Consider the following 15,213-nt stretch of genomic DNA (forward strand, 5'->3'; position numbering starts at 1 on the left):
GTCGCGAACCACTTCTTTCTTCACAGAGGGCTGGTTACCTCCTCCCCATGCTGTGCTGCTCAATGCAGTAGTCTGGGAGCTGACCTCGTTCGTGAAGACAGAGGCAAAAAAAGCATTGAGTACATTAGCTTTTTCCACATCCCCTGTCACTAGGTTGCCTCCCTCATTCAGTAAGGGGCCCACACTTTCCTTGACTTTCTTCTTGTTGCTAACATACCTGAAGAAACCCTTCTTGCTACTCTTAACATCTCTTGCGAGCTGCAACTCCAGGTGTGATTTGGCCTTCCTGATTTCACTCCTCCATCCCTGAGCAATATTTTTATACTCTTCCCTGGTCATTTGTCCAATCTTCCACTTCTTGTAAGCTTCTTTTTTGTGTTTAAGATCAGCAAGGATTTCACTGTTAAGCCAAGCTGGTCGCCAGCCATATTTACTATTCTTTCTACACATCGGGATGGTTTGTCCCTGTAACCTCAATAAGGATTCTTTAAAATACAGCCAGCTCTCCTGCACTCCTTTCCCCCTCATGTTGTTCTCCCAGGGGATACTGCCCATCAGTTCCCTGAGGTTGTCAAAGTCTGCTTTTCTGAAGTCCAGGGTCCGTATTCTGCTGCTCTCCATCCCTGTGTCAGGATCCTAAACTCGACCATCTCATGGTCACTGCCTCCCAGGTTCCCATCCACTTTAGCTTCCCCTACTAATTCTTCCCGGTTTGTGAGCAGCAGGTCAAGAAGAGCTCTGCCCTTAGTTGGTTCCTCCAGGACTTGCACCAGGAAATTGTCCCCTACACTTTCCAAAAACTTCCTGGATCATTTGTGCACCGCTGTATTGCTCTCCCAACAGATATCAGGGTGATTGAAGTCTCCCATGAGAACCAGGGCCTGCAATCTAGTAACTTGCGTTAGTTGCCAGAAGAAAGCTTCGTCCACCTCATCCCCCTGGTCCGGTGGTCTATAGCAGACTCCCACCACGACATCACCCTTGTTCCTCACGCTTCTAAACTTAATCCAGAGACTCTCAGGTTTTTCTGCAGTTTCATACTTGATCTCTGAGCAGTCATACTGCTCCCTTACATACAATGCAACTCCCCCACCTTTTCTGCCTGCCTGTCCTTCTTGAACAGTTTATATCCATCCATGACAGTACTCCAGTCATGTGAGTTATCCCACCAAGTCTCTGTTATTCCAATCACATCATAATTCCTTGACCGTGCCAGGACTTCCAGTTCTCCCTGCTTGTTTCCCAGGCTTCTTGCATTTGTGTATAGGGCCTTGAGATAACTCGCTGATCGCCCCTCTTTCTCAGTATGAGGCAGGACCCCTGCCCTCTCGCACGCTCCTGCTCGTGCTTCCTCCCATTTTCTTGTGCAATCTCCATTTTCTGCATTTCGTTACTGTTCTAAGTTAAGGAATATGCAGCAACACAAACAGACACAAACCTGTTGCTGCCCCATTCTGTGCCCATCCAGCAGGAGTAAAGAACAAACACCTCCTGGAGCAAGGATTTTAACACTGGACGCCTGTTCCCGAGGTTTGCTGTCTTTCTCCAATCATGGCATGAGGGTGATACCTACAGCTGCTTGTAATCACGCCTCGCAGGAAGGAGACCCCTATGTTCATTCCCTTGGGAGGCAGGGGGATCTGGGAGACCCTGGACACTGGGGGCTACTTACCCAGAGCACAGGAGCAGTCTACTCAGGGGTGATGCAGTAGAAAAGAGCTGGGTGCTGCTTTCCCCTCTTATTTCCCCTTATCACCTTTCGGTCTCTCTCTCCTCTTTCCCTTTCTTCCCACTCCCCCCACCCTCTGGCAGGGAGACTTGGTCACTTCCCTGCTCCCAGGGGCGCTCACTCTCCCATAGCTGGGTTGGCCCCTGCGAGTGCTAATAGGAATGAGAGCCTGGGTGTGGGTCAGTCCTTGCAGTGGCTCTGAGATACACAGAGGCAGGAGGAGGAGCAGAGATGGGGCCAGTTCCCACCTCAGAAAGTCCCTGGCCTAGTGAGTGCGGCAGCTGCAGCCTGCGTTGGCTTGAAGGGGCCAGAGCAGTGGGGAGCGGGGGGCTGGTAGGAAGGAAGGCAGGAAAAGAGCCGGGGGGCAGCTCCTGGAGGTGGGGCTCTGTAAGGTATGAGACACCAGTGTTTGCAAAAATAGTTGGGGGGGGCGGAGGGGCTTTTTTATTTCCCCTCCCACAGACAGTACCCCCAGTCTTGTTGTGGTCACTTAGAACAGGGGCTAGGGTGTCCCCACTCTGGAGTACTCTCTCCACACTGGACTCTTCCCTGACCCCACTGATCATTGCAGGTGCTTCAAGCAAATGTAATTTATTAAAGAGCAATCAATTTAAAACATAAGGAAAATGGGAAACGTTAAAGGCAAACACGTAACCTCATTCTGTAGCACAGAAATATCACAAACCGGAGTCTCTGGCACATGAGGGAAGTTCACAGTCTCTCCCTCACATGTCCTGGGCCTCCTTCCCGGGTCCTGGCTGTGGTGCAGGGATGCCACAGGTCAAACACTTGCTCTGGTGGTGGCCACATGCCCTCAGACTCTAGATGGCAGGACCCTTCTTCCCAGCATCGGCCCCATGTCGGGGTTATGATCCTCCACGTCTGGCCTGCAAGGCCTCTTGACTGGTGGCATCTCCATGTGCTGGGCCTTCTGCCCCGGTCCCCCTTGCTCTCCCAAGCTGCTCACTGCATGCACCTCCAGCCACAGGCTGCTGCCGCTCTGCCTCCATTTCCCTGGGCTGCTTCTCTGGCCTCTCTGGCTCTGGTTGCTCCAGCTTTCCTCCCAGCACAGATCTGCTCCCTGGACTGCTTCTCTGGCTCTGGCTGGCACAGCTCTGTTCCCCAGATCTTCTTGGGCTCCTGCTCTCTCCTTAGCTCAGCCCACTCTGGCCCAGGTAGTTCCAGCTCACATGGAGGATGGGACCCTCTGGCCAGCTAAATCCCTCATTAGACTGCCTGCCCTGTCAGTCATGGTGATCTGGAGCTTTGCCCTCTCCCCATTGCCCTTAGAGCTGAAAGTCCTAGCCATGGAGGAGAAAGAAAGAAAGCAAAGACCACTAATTGGACTGCTAGAAAAGCAGAACCAGAACCTTCCCGTCACTGATTCCCACCTTCCAAAAATCCACAAATGGGAACAATTGCGTCTTTCATACAAAATGACAGATGATATTACAGAATGTTTCACTACTTTTGAGAGGCTGTGTCTGATTCCTGAGATTCCTGAGGACAAGAAAATCCCCACTTTGGTTGCAAAGTTAACTGGTAAAGTTCTGAATACATTCAAGGAAATGCCCATTCAGGATGCTTTGGATGACTATAAAAAATGATTTCAGATCTCCCCTGAAACATATCGGGTGAATCTTAGAAATCTTAAGAGAAATGCTGGTGTGAGTAATAATGTTATACCAATAAAATAAAAACCAGCAGGATCTTATTAAAGGGGAAAAGGCAAAATGCCACATTTATTGTGGATACAGAAAGAATCATAGTAAGCAGTTAGCTATAGCTATAACATTCCATTCAATCTCATATTTATTCACACACACACACACAGGTTCTGCAAGGTTGTTATCATAGTTACCAGCCTTAGAGTTGCTCATGCCAAGCCAATGGCCAGGTGGCCTGGACATGAGGAGGGAGCAGGGCCTTGTCAGATGCTCATCTGATGCTCCTGAAAGTTGGTTAGCAGAATCAGACCCCAAAGTTCTCACTTTCTAGAGTCCATTTTTATAGGAATTTATTCCTATGCCAGTCTATGGGAATTGCTTCATTATGCTGTTGCTGAATCAATAGCAGATGTCACATTCCTGACGGCTCCGTGCTGCCAGATGTTATCTTGTTCTTTGGTTCTCCCATCCTTGAGGCTGCTGGGTGGATTCCAGTCTGCCCTCCAGGGGTCCTCTGGTTATTTCCACTTGATGCCTTCTTCAGCCGATGGACACTGGATTCTTAGGCTGGCACCTCCCTGATCATTCAGTTATTATCCACACCAAGCATCCATCCACATACATCCTCTATCTCTATTTTAATCACAATTGTTAACAAAGCGAGATGAATACAACAAAAGGGCGGGGAGTTTCTGGATGCTGTTTCTGTAGTTACAGAGTATTGCTTTGAGTCTCTCTCTGTGTGAGTAGTTGTTACGAAGAATTGCTTTGAGAACAGACTCTGTCTTAGAATATACTAACACAATTAGCAGCTTGCAAGTTTCACACAGAGAGGGGGAGAAACAGTACCAAAAACCAAGAGACCTCTTCATTAGTAATACCCTGGAATTTAAACTGTGGGGAATCAAACTCATTTGTGATTTTAATTCAGAACTTCTTTAATATGATCCAACAATGGGGAGTATGTAAACAGGATGAACGATCTGATGGGAGAACGGTGAGGGGAAGGGGAATTGCCAGCTCTGAAGAAATGTTTGAACTTGTTGCTCAGCAGCATTTCTTAAGCACACGTAAAGATGATATGAAGCAGTGTTTATGGGACAAAAGCTTGAACACTCTGGATGAGGTGGTGTCTCTAGCTGATGCCTTTGAGCCAACCAGGTGTCTACTGAGCATAAACCACAGAAAGGGAAGTTTAAACCTGGTGGGAAGCAGGGTTCCCGTTTTACCCCTGGGAAAAGGGAGGGGGGGTGGGAGGCTGGGCACTCGTATGTTTGTCCGCAGAGAATTAAATACACGTGTCTGTTAACAGAGGGGGGTTGAGTCCCATCCCTTGTCACCATCAAAACAGGTGCCTGTTCCTGAATCAAAAACAGGGGCCTGTTGCTTTGCATTCCTGGTGGTGTGTCTCCATCGTGTGGTCAGTCCTTTTAAATAAACAATGCTTTTTTTTTTTTTAATAGAAACCATATTTTCCTCATCCAGACACAGGAATAGATTGATCTACAAAGGGCAGGTGATTCCCAGGCAGTTCTGGAGGGAGAAGGGAACATTTTCAGCATCACAAAATGATTGTGTTGTACCTCACACACACACACAGAGTGACAATAAACATAATTAACTGAGCTACCAACACACTTCACAGGAATGAAATAAACACCTTTATGTTCAAGGAGTTAGGTGCATTGAAATAATATTAAAAATATGTTCTGGGCAACACATGGAAACCTCAGTTTCTTGAACAACCCACTTGATATAGTTAATATACTCCATGATATTTAAAACTTCAAAACCAGACTCCAGCGACAGACTGCTGAATTGGAATTCATTTGCAAACTGGGTACAATTAACTTAGGCTTGAATAGAGACTGGGAGTGGCTAAGTCATTATGCAAGGTAACCTATTTCCCCTTGTTTTTTCCTACCCCCCCCCCGCCCCCTGTTCCTCAGACGTTCTTGTTATGTCATCTGCTACCATTGAGAACAGTCTAGAGCCATCCTCTTTGGAACCCCCTTTCAGGTAGTTGAAAGCAGCTATCAAATTCCCTCTCATTCTTCTCTTCTGCAGGCTAAACAATCCCAGCTCCCTCAGCCTCTCCTCATAAGTCATGTGTTCCAGACCCCTAATCATTTTTGTTGCCCTTCGCTGGACTCTCTCCAATTTATCCACATCCTTCTTGTATGTACTCAATGCTTTTTTTGCCTCTGTCTTCACTAACAAGGTCAGCTCCCAGACTGCTGCGCTGGGCATCACAAAATGGGGAAGACATGGCCAGCCCTCTGTGGAGATAGAGGTGGTTAGGGACTATTTAGAAAAGCTGGACGTGCACAAGTCCATGGGGCCGGACGAGTTGCATCCGAGAGTGCTGAAGGAATTGGCGGCTGTGATTGCAGAGCCATTGGCCATTATCTTTGAAAACTCGTGGCGAACCGGGGAAGTCCCGGATGACTGGAAAAAGGCTAATTTAGTGCCAATCTTTAAAAAAGGGAAGAAGGAGGATCCTGGGAACTACAGGCCAGTCAGCCTCACCTCAGTCCCTGGAAAAATCATGGAGCAGGTCCTCAAAGAATCAATCTTGAAGTACTTGCATGAGAGGAAAGTGATCAGGAACAGCCAGCATGGATTCACCAAGGGAAGGTCATGCCTGACTAATCTAATCGCCTTTTATGATGAGATTACTGGTTCTGTGGATGAAGGGAAAGCAGTGGATGTATTGTTTCTTGACTTTAGCAAAGCTTTTGACACGGTCTCCCACAGTATTCTTGTCAGCAAGTTAAGGAAGTATGGGCTGGATGAATGCACCATAGGGTGGGTAGAAAGCTGGCTAGATTGTCGGGCTCAACGGGTAGTGATCAATGGCTCCATGTCTAGTTGGCAGCCGGTGTCAAGTGGAGTGCCCCAGGGGTCGGTCCTGGGGCCGGTTTTGTTCAATATCTTCATAAATGATCTGGAGGATGGTGTGGATTGCACTCTCAGCAAATTTGCGGACGATACTAAACTGGGAGGAGTGGTAGATACGCTGGAGGGGAGGGATAGGATACAGAAGGACCTAGACAAATTGGAGGATTGGGCCAAAAGAAATCTGATGAGGTTCAATAAGGATAAGTGCAGGGTCCTGCACTTAGGACGGAAGAATCCAATGCACCGCTACAGACTAGGGACCGAATGGCTAGGCAGCAGTTCTGCGGAAAAGGACCTAGGGGTGACAGTGGACGAGAAGCTGGATATGAGTCAGCAGTGTGCCCTTGTTGCCAAGAAGGCCAATGGCATTTTGGGATGTATAAGTAGGGGCATAGCGAGCAGATCGAGGGACGTGATCGTCCCCCTCTATTCGACATTGGTGAGGCCTCATCTGGAGTACTGTGTCCAGTTTTGGGCCCCACACTACAAGAAGGATGTGGATAAATTGGAGAGAGTCCAGCGAAGGGCAACAAAAATGATTAGGGGTCTAGAACACATGACTTATGAGGAGAGGCTGAGGGAGCTGGGATTGTTTAGCCTGCACAAGAGAAGAATGAGGGGGGATTTGATAGCTGCTTTCAACTACCTGAAAGGGGGTTCCAAAGAGGATGGCTCTAGACTGTTCTCAATGGTAGCAGATGACAGAACGAGGAGTAATGGCCTCAAGTTGCAGTGGGGGAGGTTTAGATTGGATATTAGGAAAAACTTTTTCACTAAGAGGGTGGTGAAACACTGGAATGCGTTGCCTAGGGAGGTGGTGGAATCTCCTTCCTTGGAAGTTTTTAAGGTCAGGCTTGACAAAGACCTGGCTGGGATGATTTAACTGGGAATTGGTCCTGCTTTGAGCAGGGGGTTGGACTAGATGACCTTCAGGGGTCCCTTCCAACCCTGATATTCTATGATTCTATGATTCTATGATTCTTGTAGTGTGGGGCCCAAAACTGGACAGAGTACTCCAGATGAGGCCTCACCAATGTCGAATAGAGGGGAACGATCACGTCCCTCGATCTGCTCGCTATGCCCCTACATATACATCCCAAAATGCCATTGGCCTTCTTGGCAACAAGGGCACACTGCTGACTCATATCCAGCTTCTCGTCCATTGTCACCCCTAGGTCCTTTTCCACAGAACTGCTGCCTAGCCATTCGGTCCCTAGTCTGTAGCTGTGCATTGGGTTCTTCCGTCCTAAGTGCAGGACCCTGAACTTATCCTTATTGAACCTCATCAGATTTCTTTTGGCCCAATCCTCCAATTTGTCTAGGTCCTTCTGTATCCTATCCCTCCCCTCCAGCATATCTACTACTCCTCCCAGTTTAGTATCATCCGCAAATTTGCTGAGAGTGCAATCCACACCATCCTCCAGATCATTTATGAAGATATTGAACAAAACCAGCCCCAGGACCGACCCTTGGGGCACTCCACTTGATACCGGCTGCCAACTAGACAAGAGCTCTGCCCTCAGTTGGTTCCTCCAGGACTTGCACCAGGAAATTGTCCCCTACACTTTCCAAAAACTTCCTGGATCGTTTGTGCACCGCTGTATTGCTCTCCCAGCAGATATCAGGGTGATTGAAGTCTCCCATGAGAACCAGGGCCTGCGATCTAGTAACTTGCGTTAGTTGCCAGAAGAAAGCCTCATCCACCTCATCCCCCTGGTCCGGTGGTCTATAGCAGACTCTCACCACGACACACCCTTGTTCCTCACGCTTCTAAACTTAATCCAGAGACTCTCAGGTTTTTCTGCAGTTTCATACTTGAGCTCTGAGCAGTCATACTGCTCCCTTACATACAATGCAACTCCCCCACCTTTTCTGCCCTGCCTGTCCTTCTTGAACAGTTTATATCCATCCATGACAGTACTCCAGTGATGTGAGTTATCCCACCAAGTCTCTGTTATTCCAATCACATCATAATTCCTTGATTGTGCCAGGACTTCCAGTTCTCCCTGCTTGTTTCCCAGGCTTCTTGCATTTGTGTATAGGGCCTTGAGATAACTCGCTGATCGCCCCTCTTTCTCAGTATGAGGCAGGACCCCTGCCCTCTCCCACGCTCCTGCTCGTGCTTCCTCCCATTTTCTTGTGCAATCTCCATTTTCTGCATTTCGTTACTGTTCTAAGTTAAGGAATATGCAGCAACACAAACAGACACAAACCTGTTGCTGCCCCATTCTGTGCCCATCCAGCAGGAGTAAAGAACAAACACCTCCTGGAGCAGGGATTGTAACACTGGACGCCTGTTCCCAAGGTTTGCTGTCTTTCTCCAATCATGGCATGAGGGTGATTATGTCATTATGCAAGGTAACCTATTTTCCTTGTTTTTTCCTACCCCCGCCCACCCTTCCTCAGACGTTCTTGTTAAACCCTGGATTTGTGCTGGAAATGGCCCACCGTGATTATCATACGCATTGTAAGGAGAGTGATCACTTTAGATAAGCTATTACCAGCAGCAGAGTGGGGTGGGGGGAGAGAAAACCTTTTGTAGTGATAATCACCCATTTTTTCATGGTTTGTGTGTATAAAAACGTCTTTTGTACTTTCCACAGTATGCATCCGATGAAGTGAGCTGTAGCTCACGAAAGCTTATGCTCAGATAAATTGGTTAGTCTCTAAGGTGCCACAAGTACTCCTTTTCTTTTTGCAAATACAGACTAACACGGCTGTTACTCTGAAACCTGTCCTGAATTGGCACTTTCAGTTGGGTCCCACCAGTACCAGCATCATTACAGCACCTGAGTTGCCAGCTCTTTCTTATGCGGGGGGGAGAAGGTGTGACTTTCTAAGTTCCCTCTACAGCAGAGGATTCAGAGTTAGTGGGGCCCTGTACTCATAAAGTCCATAAAACATTCCCCTTTCATCCCAGCCCTGGGATGTCGCCAGTAGCCACTGTCCCTGGGAGCAGCAAAGGAAGTTTCCACCCATCCAGGAGACCCCAGCCTGGGACTAAAGTCAGCTTCAGGCTTCTCCTCTCTCCCTTCTTGGAATCAAGCTTATGTTTTTACCATGAGTTAAAGCAGCCCGAATGCCCTGAGTCTGGATCAATGTCACAAATTCACAGTGTCTCCATAGAAGATAATTTTTTAAATCCCAGATGAGTGGAGAGAAATCAGTTCTCAGCCTGAGTCCTTTGCTCTTAATCCTGAGGATATTGTCCCACCGTGGGGCCATTTCCCGCCTCTCTTTCATACAGAAGCACAATTTTCTTTGCACAGACACAGGAACAGCAAGATCTTTCTCTGTCCCTCGTGCAAAGCAGGGTGTCAAATTCCATGGAACCTTCCTCTTCTGCGATGGAAACAGTGGACAAGCAGGGGGCCCTGGGCACCTCCAGCCCTGGCCGTGAGATTTTCCCTCCCCTCTTTCTTTATGCTGCTACAGTTATTTCATGGAATATCTGGGATGGGGAACAGGCTGAGTTCACTCCAGGTGGAGAGGAAAAAGAACCCTGAAAATCTCAGGGCAAACCCAACCCCTGCTTCCGGGATCACTGGGGTGCTGGGGATTTGCATAGGAAAGGGACTGTTTGAATTGTCAAGGTGGGGAATGAATAACCATCTACAACTAGATCCACCTTGTTAACCACTGACACAGGCTAATCATGCTGCAGATAGAAGGGAAACTGGGAGTGAGTCTTTGCTGTAGAGCCATGGAAACAGCGACCCAAGTACTCTGCAGTGAATGTGCTGGGGAAAGGTGGAATTTACAGGCAAGTGGAAATAGCAGATCCTAGAAACACCTGGAGCTCCCCACACCACTTCTGCCACCAGGGTCAGGTGTTGAGCTGCTCACAGCGCCCCACCCCACCATGACCTTCCAGCAGGGGATTGTAGCACTCCCCACCCAATGCAGGGGAGAGGGCTGAGTGTATCTCTGCCCCTGAGTCCAGAGCAGGCCCTCTCTCTGCCCCACACATAGAATCTGGCCCTGCTGTGAAGTGACCCCTATGAACCAGCAACCTCCAGGAGAACATGATTGGCCCTGAGAGAGGGGAATGGGCTTCCCATGAAACTTATAGGGCACTGGATACACCAGAAACAGGACAGTTCTGAGTGTAACACCTAGCAGCTATAGGCTGTCTGGGTTTGTAGCTCAGTGGTTTTGCATGTGTTTTGCATATATAAGGCCCTGGATTCAATCTCCAGCATCTCTAGATTCTCTTTTTGCCCTGCTGCTTTGCTAATGCCCAGCAGGGATGTGGCCCAGCAGCCTCCCTGCACAAGTTTCAGTCCTGAGCAGTGAGGGGCAAGTGCCAATCACATGGAAGGTGTGTGGGGCTTTTTGATCCCAATTCACCCGGATGCTTTTAAGATTCCCGTCCCCTGGGCTACTTGATGAAGAAGGAGAAGGGAGAATCCCCCAGGACTGGAGGGAAGGGTCCCATCAGCACAGACTGAAGGCAAGGACACAGAGGGGCAGTCAGTGCAGAGAGAGGAGAGGAGAGGGGTCAGGGATTTACACAAGACAGGGGACACTGTTTCTTTGGGGGGACAGGAGGTCAGGGCAGCTTGTTTGTGATGATGCTGATGATAAATACAAAAAAGTCTGGAGTCAATGAAACATGAGAGCATAGAAAGGGAAGGAGAAGGGCAGCTCCAGGGAGGGCCATGGGTGCTCATACATCCCAGTTCATAAGAACACAACATAAGAACAGCCACACTGGGTCAGACCAAAGGTTCATTAAGCCCAGTATCCTATCTTCCACAGTGGCCAATGCTGGGTGCCCTAGAAGGAATAAACAGAACAGGTCATCATCAAGTGATTATCCCCTTTCACCCATTCCCAGCTTTTGGCAAACAGAGGCTATAGACACCATCCCTGCCCATCCTGGCTAATAGCCATTGATGGACCTGTCCTCCATGAATTTATCTAGTTCTTTTTAAAACCTGTTATGGTCTTGGCCTTCACAACATCCTCTGGCAATGAATTTCACAGGTTGACTGCCTGTTGTATGAAGAAATACTTCCTTTCATTTGTTTTAAACCTGCTGTCTATTCATTTCATTGGGTGACCCCTAGTTCTTGTGTCATGAGGAGTAAATAACACTTTCTTATCTATTTTCTCCACACCACTTGTCATAAATATAAAGGTAAGGGTAACCACCTTTCTGTATACAGTGCTATAAAATCCCTCCTGGCCAGAGGCAGCATCCTGTTACCTGTAAAGGGTTAAGAAGCTCAGCTAACCTGGCTGGTACCTGACCCAAAGGACCAATAAGGGGACAAGATACTTTCAAATCTTGGGATCGGGGGGTGGGGAAGGCTTTTGTTTGTGCTCTTTGTTTACGTGTTTGTTCTCTCTTGGGACTGGGAGAGGCCAGACAGAAATCCATCTTCTCCAACACATCCTAATCCAAGTCTCCTATATTGCAACCGGTATAGGTAAGCCAGGCAAGGTGGATTCGTTTATCTTTTGTTTTATGTGAATTTTCCCTGTGTTAAGAGGGAGGTTTATTCTGTTTTCTGTATCTTTAAGGTTTTGCCCAGAGAGGGATCCTCTGTGTTTTGAATCTGAATATTCTGTAAAGTATTTTCCATCCTGATTTTACAGAGGTGATTCTTTTCCCTTTTCTTTAAGTAAAATTCTTCTTTTGAGAACCTGATTGATTTTTCCATTGTTCCAAGATCCAGGGGTTTGGGTCTTCGGTGATTTTGTAACCAATTGGTTAGGATACTATTCTCAAGCCTCCCCAGGAAAGGGGGTGTTTGGGACTTGGGGGAATATTTGGGGGGAAGACGTCTCCAAGTGGTCTCTTTCCCTGCTTTTTGTTTAAAATGCTTGGTGGTGGCAGCATACGGTTCAAGGACAAGGCAAAGTTTGTACCTTAGGCTCATCGAATCATAGAATATCAGGGTTGGAAGGGACCTCAGGAGGTCATCCAGACCAACCCCCTGCTCAAAGCAGGACCAAACCCCAATAAAATCATCCCAGCCAGGGCTTTGTCAAGCCTGACCTTAAAAGCTTCTAAGGAAGGAGATTCTAGCACCTCCCTAGCTAAAACATTCCAGTGTTTCACCACCCTCCTAGTGAAAAAGTTTTTCCTAATATCCAACCTAAACCTCCCCCACTGTAACTTGAGACCGTTACTCCTTGTCCTGTCCTCTTCTACCACTGAGAATAGTCTAGAACCATCCTCTTTGGAACCACCTCTCAGGTAGTTGAAAGCAGCTATCAAATCCCCCCTCATTCTTCTCTTCTGCAGACTAAACAATCCCAGTTCCCTCAGCCTCTCCTCATAAGTCATGTGTTCTAGACCCCTAATCATTTTTGTTGCCCTTCGCTGAACTCTCTCCAATTTTTCCACATCCTTCTTGTAGTGTGGGGCCCAAAACTGGACACAGTACTCCAGAGGAGGCCTCAGCAATGTCGAATAGAGGGGAACGATCACATCCCTCGATCTGCTGGCTATGCCCCTACTTATACATCCCAAAATGCCATTGGCCTTCTTGGCAACAAGGGCACACTGTTGACTCATATCCAGCTTCTCGTCCACTGTCACTCCTAGGTCCTTTTCCGCAGAACTGCTGCCTAGCCATTCGGTCCCTAGTCTGTAGCGGTGCATTGGATTCTTCCATCCTAAGTGCAGGACCCTGCACTTATCCTTGTTGAACCTCATCAGATTTCTTTTGGCCCAATCCTCCAATTTGTCTAGGTCCCTCTGTATCCTAACCCTACCTGCCACTGTATCTACCACTCCTCCTAGTTTAGTATCATCCGCAAATTTGCTGAGAGTGCAGTCCACACCATCCTCCAGATCATTTATGAAGATATTGAACAAAACCAGCCCCAGGACCAACCCTTGGGGCACTCCACTTGATACCGGCTGCCATCTAGACATGGAGCCATTGACTACTACCCGTTGAGCCCGACAATCTAGCCAACTTTCTACCCACCTTATAGTGCATTCATCCAGTCCATACTTGTTTAACTTGCTGACAAGAATACTGTGGGAGACCATGTCAAAAGCTTTGCTAAAGTCAAGAAACAATACATCCACTGCTTTCCCTTCATCCACAGAACCAGTAATCTCATCATAGAAGGCGATTAGATTAGTCAGGCATGACCTTCCTTTGGTGAATCCATGCTGACTGCTCCTGATCACTTTCCTCTCGTGTAAGTGCCTCAGGATTGATTCCTTGAGGACCTGCTCCATGATTTTTCCAGGGACTGAGGTGAGGCTGACTGGCCTGTTGTTCCCAGGATCCTCCTCCTTCCCTTTTGTAAAGATGGGAACTACATTAGGCTTTTTCCAGTCATCCAGGACTTCCCCCGATCGCCATGTGTTTTCAAAGAAAATGGCCAATGGCTCTGCAATCACAGCTGCCAACTCCTTTAGCACTCTCAGATGCAACGCATCCGGCCCCATGGACTTGTGCACGTCCAGCTTTTCTAAATAGTCCCTAACCATCTCTTTCTCCACAGAGGGCTGGCCACCTACTCCCCATGCTGTGTTGCCCAGCGCAGCAGTCTGGGAGCTGACTTTGTTTGTGAAGACAGAGGCAAAAAAAGCATTGAGTACATTAGCTTTTTCCACATCCTCTGTCACTAGGTTGCCTCCCTCATTCAGTAAGGGGCTTACACTTTCCTTAGCTTTCTTCTTGTTGCCAACATACCTGAATAATGACAGGTTTCAGAGTAACAGCCGTGTTAGTCTGTATTCGCAAAAAGAAAAGGAGTACTTGTGGCACCTTAGAGACTAACCAATTTATTTGAGCATGAGCTTTCGTGAGCTACAGCTCACTTCATCAGATGCATACCGTGGAAACTGCAGCAGACTTTATATATACACAGAGAATATGAAACAATACCTCCTCCCACCGCACTGTCCTGCTGGTAATAGCTTATCTAAAGTAATCGTCAGGTTAGGCCATTTCCAGCACAAATCCAGGTTTTCTCACCCTCCACCCCCCCACACAAATTCACTCTCCTGCTGGTGATAGCCCATCCAAAGTGACAACTCTTTACACAATGTGCATGATAATGAAGTTAGGCCATTTCCTGCACAAATCCAGGTTCTCTCACTCCCTCACCCCCCTCCAAAAACCCACCCCCATACACACACAGACTCACTCTCCTGCTGGTAATAGCTCATCCAAACTGAGCACTCTCCAAGTTTAAATCCAAGTTAAACCAGAACATCGGGGGGGGGGGGGGTAGGAAAAAACAAGAGGAAATAGGCTACCTTGCATAATGACTTAGCCACTCCCAGTCTCTATTTAAGCCTAAATTAATAGTATCCAATTTGCAAATGAATTCCAATTCAGCAGTTTCTCGCTGGAGTCTGGATTTGAAGTTTTTTTGTTTTAAGATAGCGACCTTCATGTCTGTGATTGCATGACCAGAGAGATTGAAGTGTTCTCCGACTGGTTTATGAATGTTATAATTCTTGACATCTGATTTGTGTCCATTTATTCTTTTACGTAGAGACTGTCCAGTTTGACCAATGTACATGGCAGAGGGGCATTGCTGGCACATGATGGCATAAATCACATTGGTGGATGTGCAGGTGAACGAGCCTCTGATAGTGTGGCTGATGTTATTAGGCCCTGTGATGGTGTCCCCTGAATAGATATGTGGGCACAATTGGCAACGGGCTTTGTTGCAAGCCATGCGGAACGCAATGCCATCCACAGCCTCAGAAACAACTCTGACATCATAATCAAAAAGGCTGACAAAGGAGGTGCTGTTGTCATCATGAATAGGTCGGAATATGAACAAGAGGCTGCTCGGCAGCTCTCCAACACGAGTTTCTACAAGCCATTACCCTATGATCCCACTGAGAGTTACCAAAAGCAACTACAGCATATGCTCAAGAAACTTCCTGAAAAAGCACAAGATCAAATCCGCACAGACACACCCCTG

General features: G+C 47.7%; 1 protein-coding gene across 1 annotated transcript in view; it reads left to right on the forward strand.

The window, feature by feature from the left end:
- Positions 1 to 14,905, forward strand: part of LOC144258285 (uncharacterized) — a 65,275-nt gene extending 50,370 nt beyond the window's left edge. Inside the window, exon 4 of the transcript XR_013344652.1 lies at positions 14,776 to 14,905. The gene's annotated coding sequence lies outside the window, so the exon portion shown is untranslated. The remainder of the gene's footprint in view (positions 1 to 14,775) is intronic.
- The last annotated feature ends 308 nt before the right edge of the window (positions 14,906 to 15,213 follow it).

This window comes from Eretmochelys imbricata, chromosome 28 (genome assembly GCF_965152235.1).
Source record: "Eretmochelys imbricata isolate rEreImb1 chromosome 28, rEreImb1.hap1, whole genome shotgun sequence".
Classification (NCBI taxonomy): domain Eukaryota; kingdom Metazoa; phylum Chordata; order Testudines; family Cheloniidae; genus Eretmochelys; species Eretmochelys imbricata.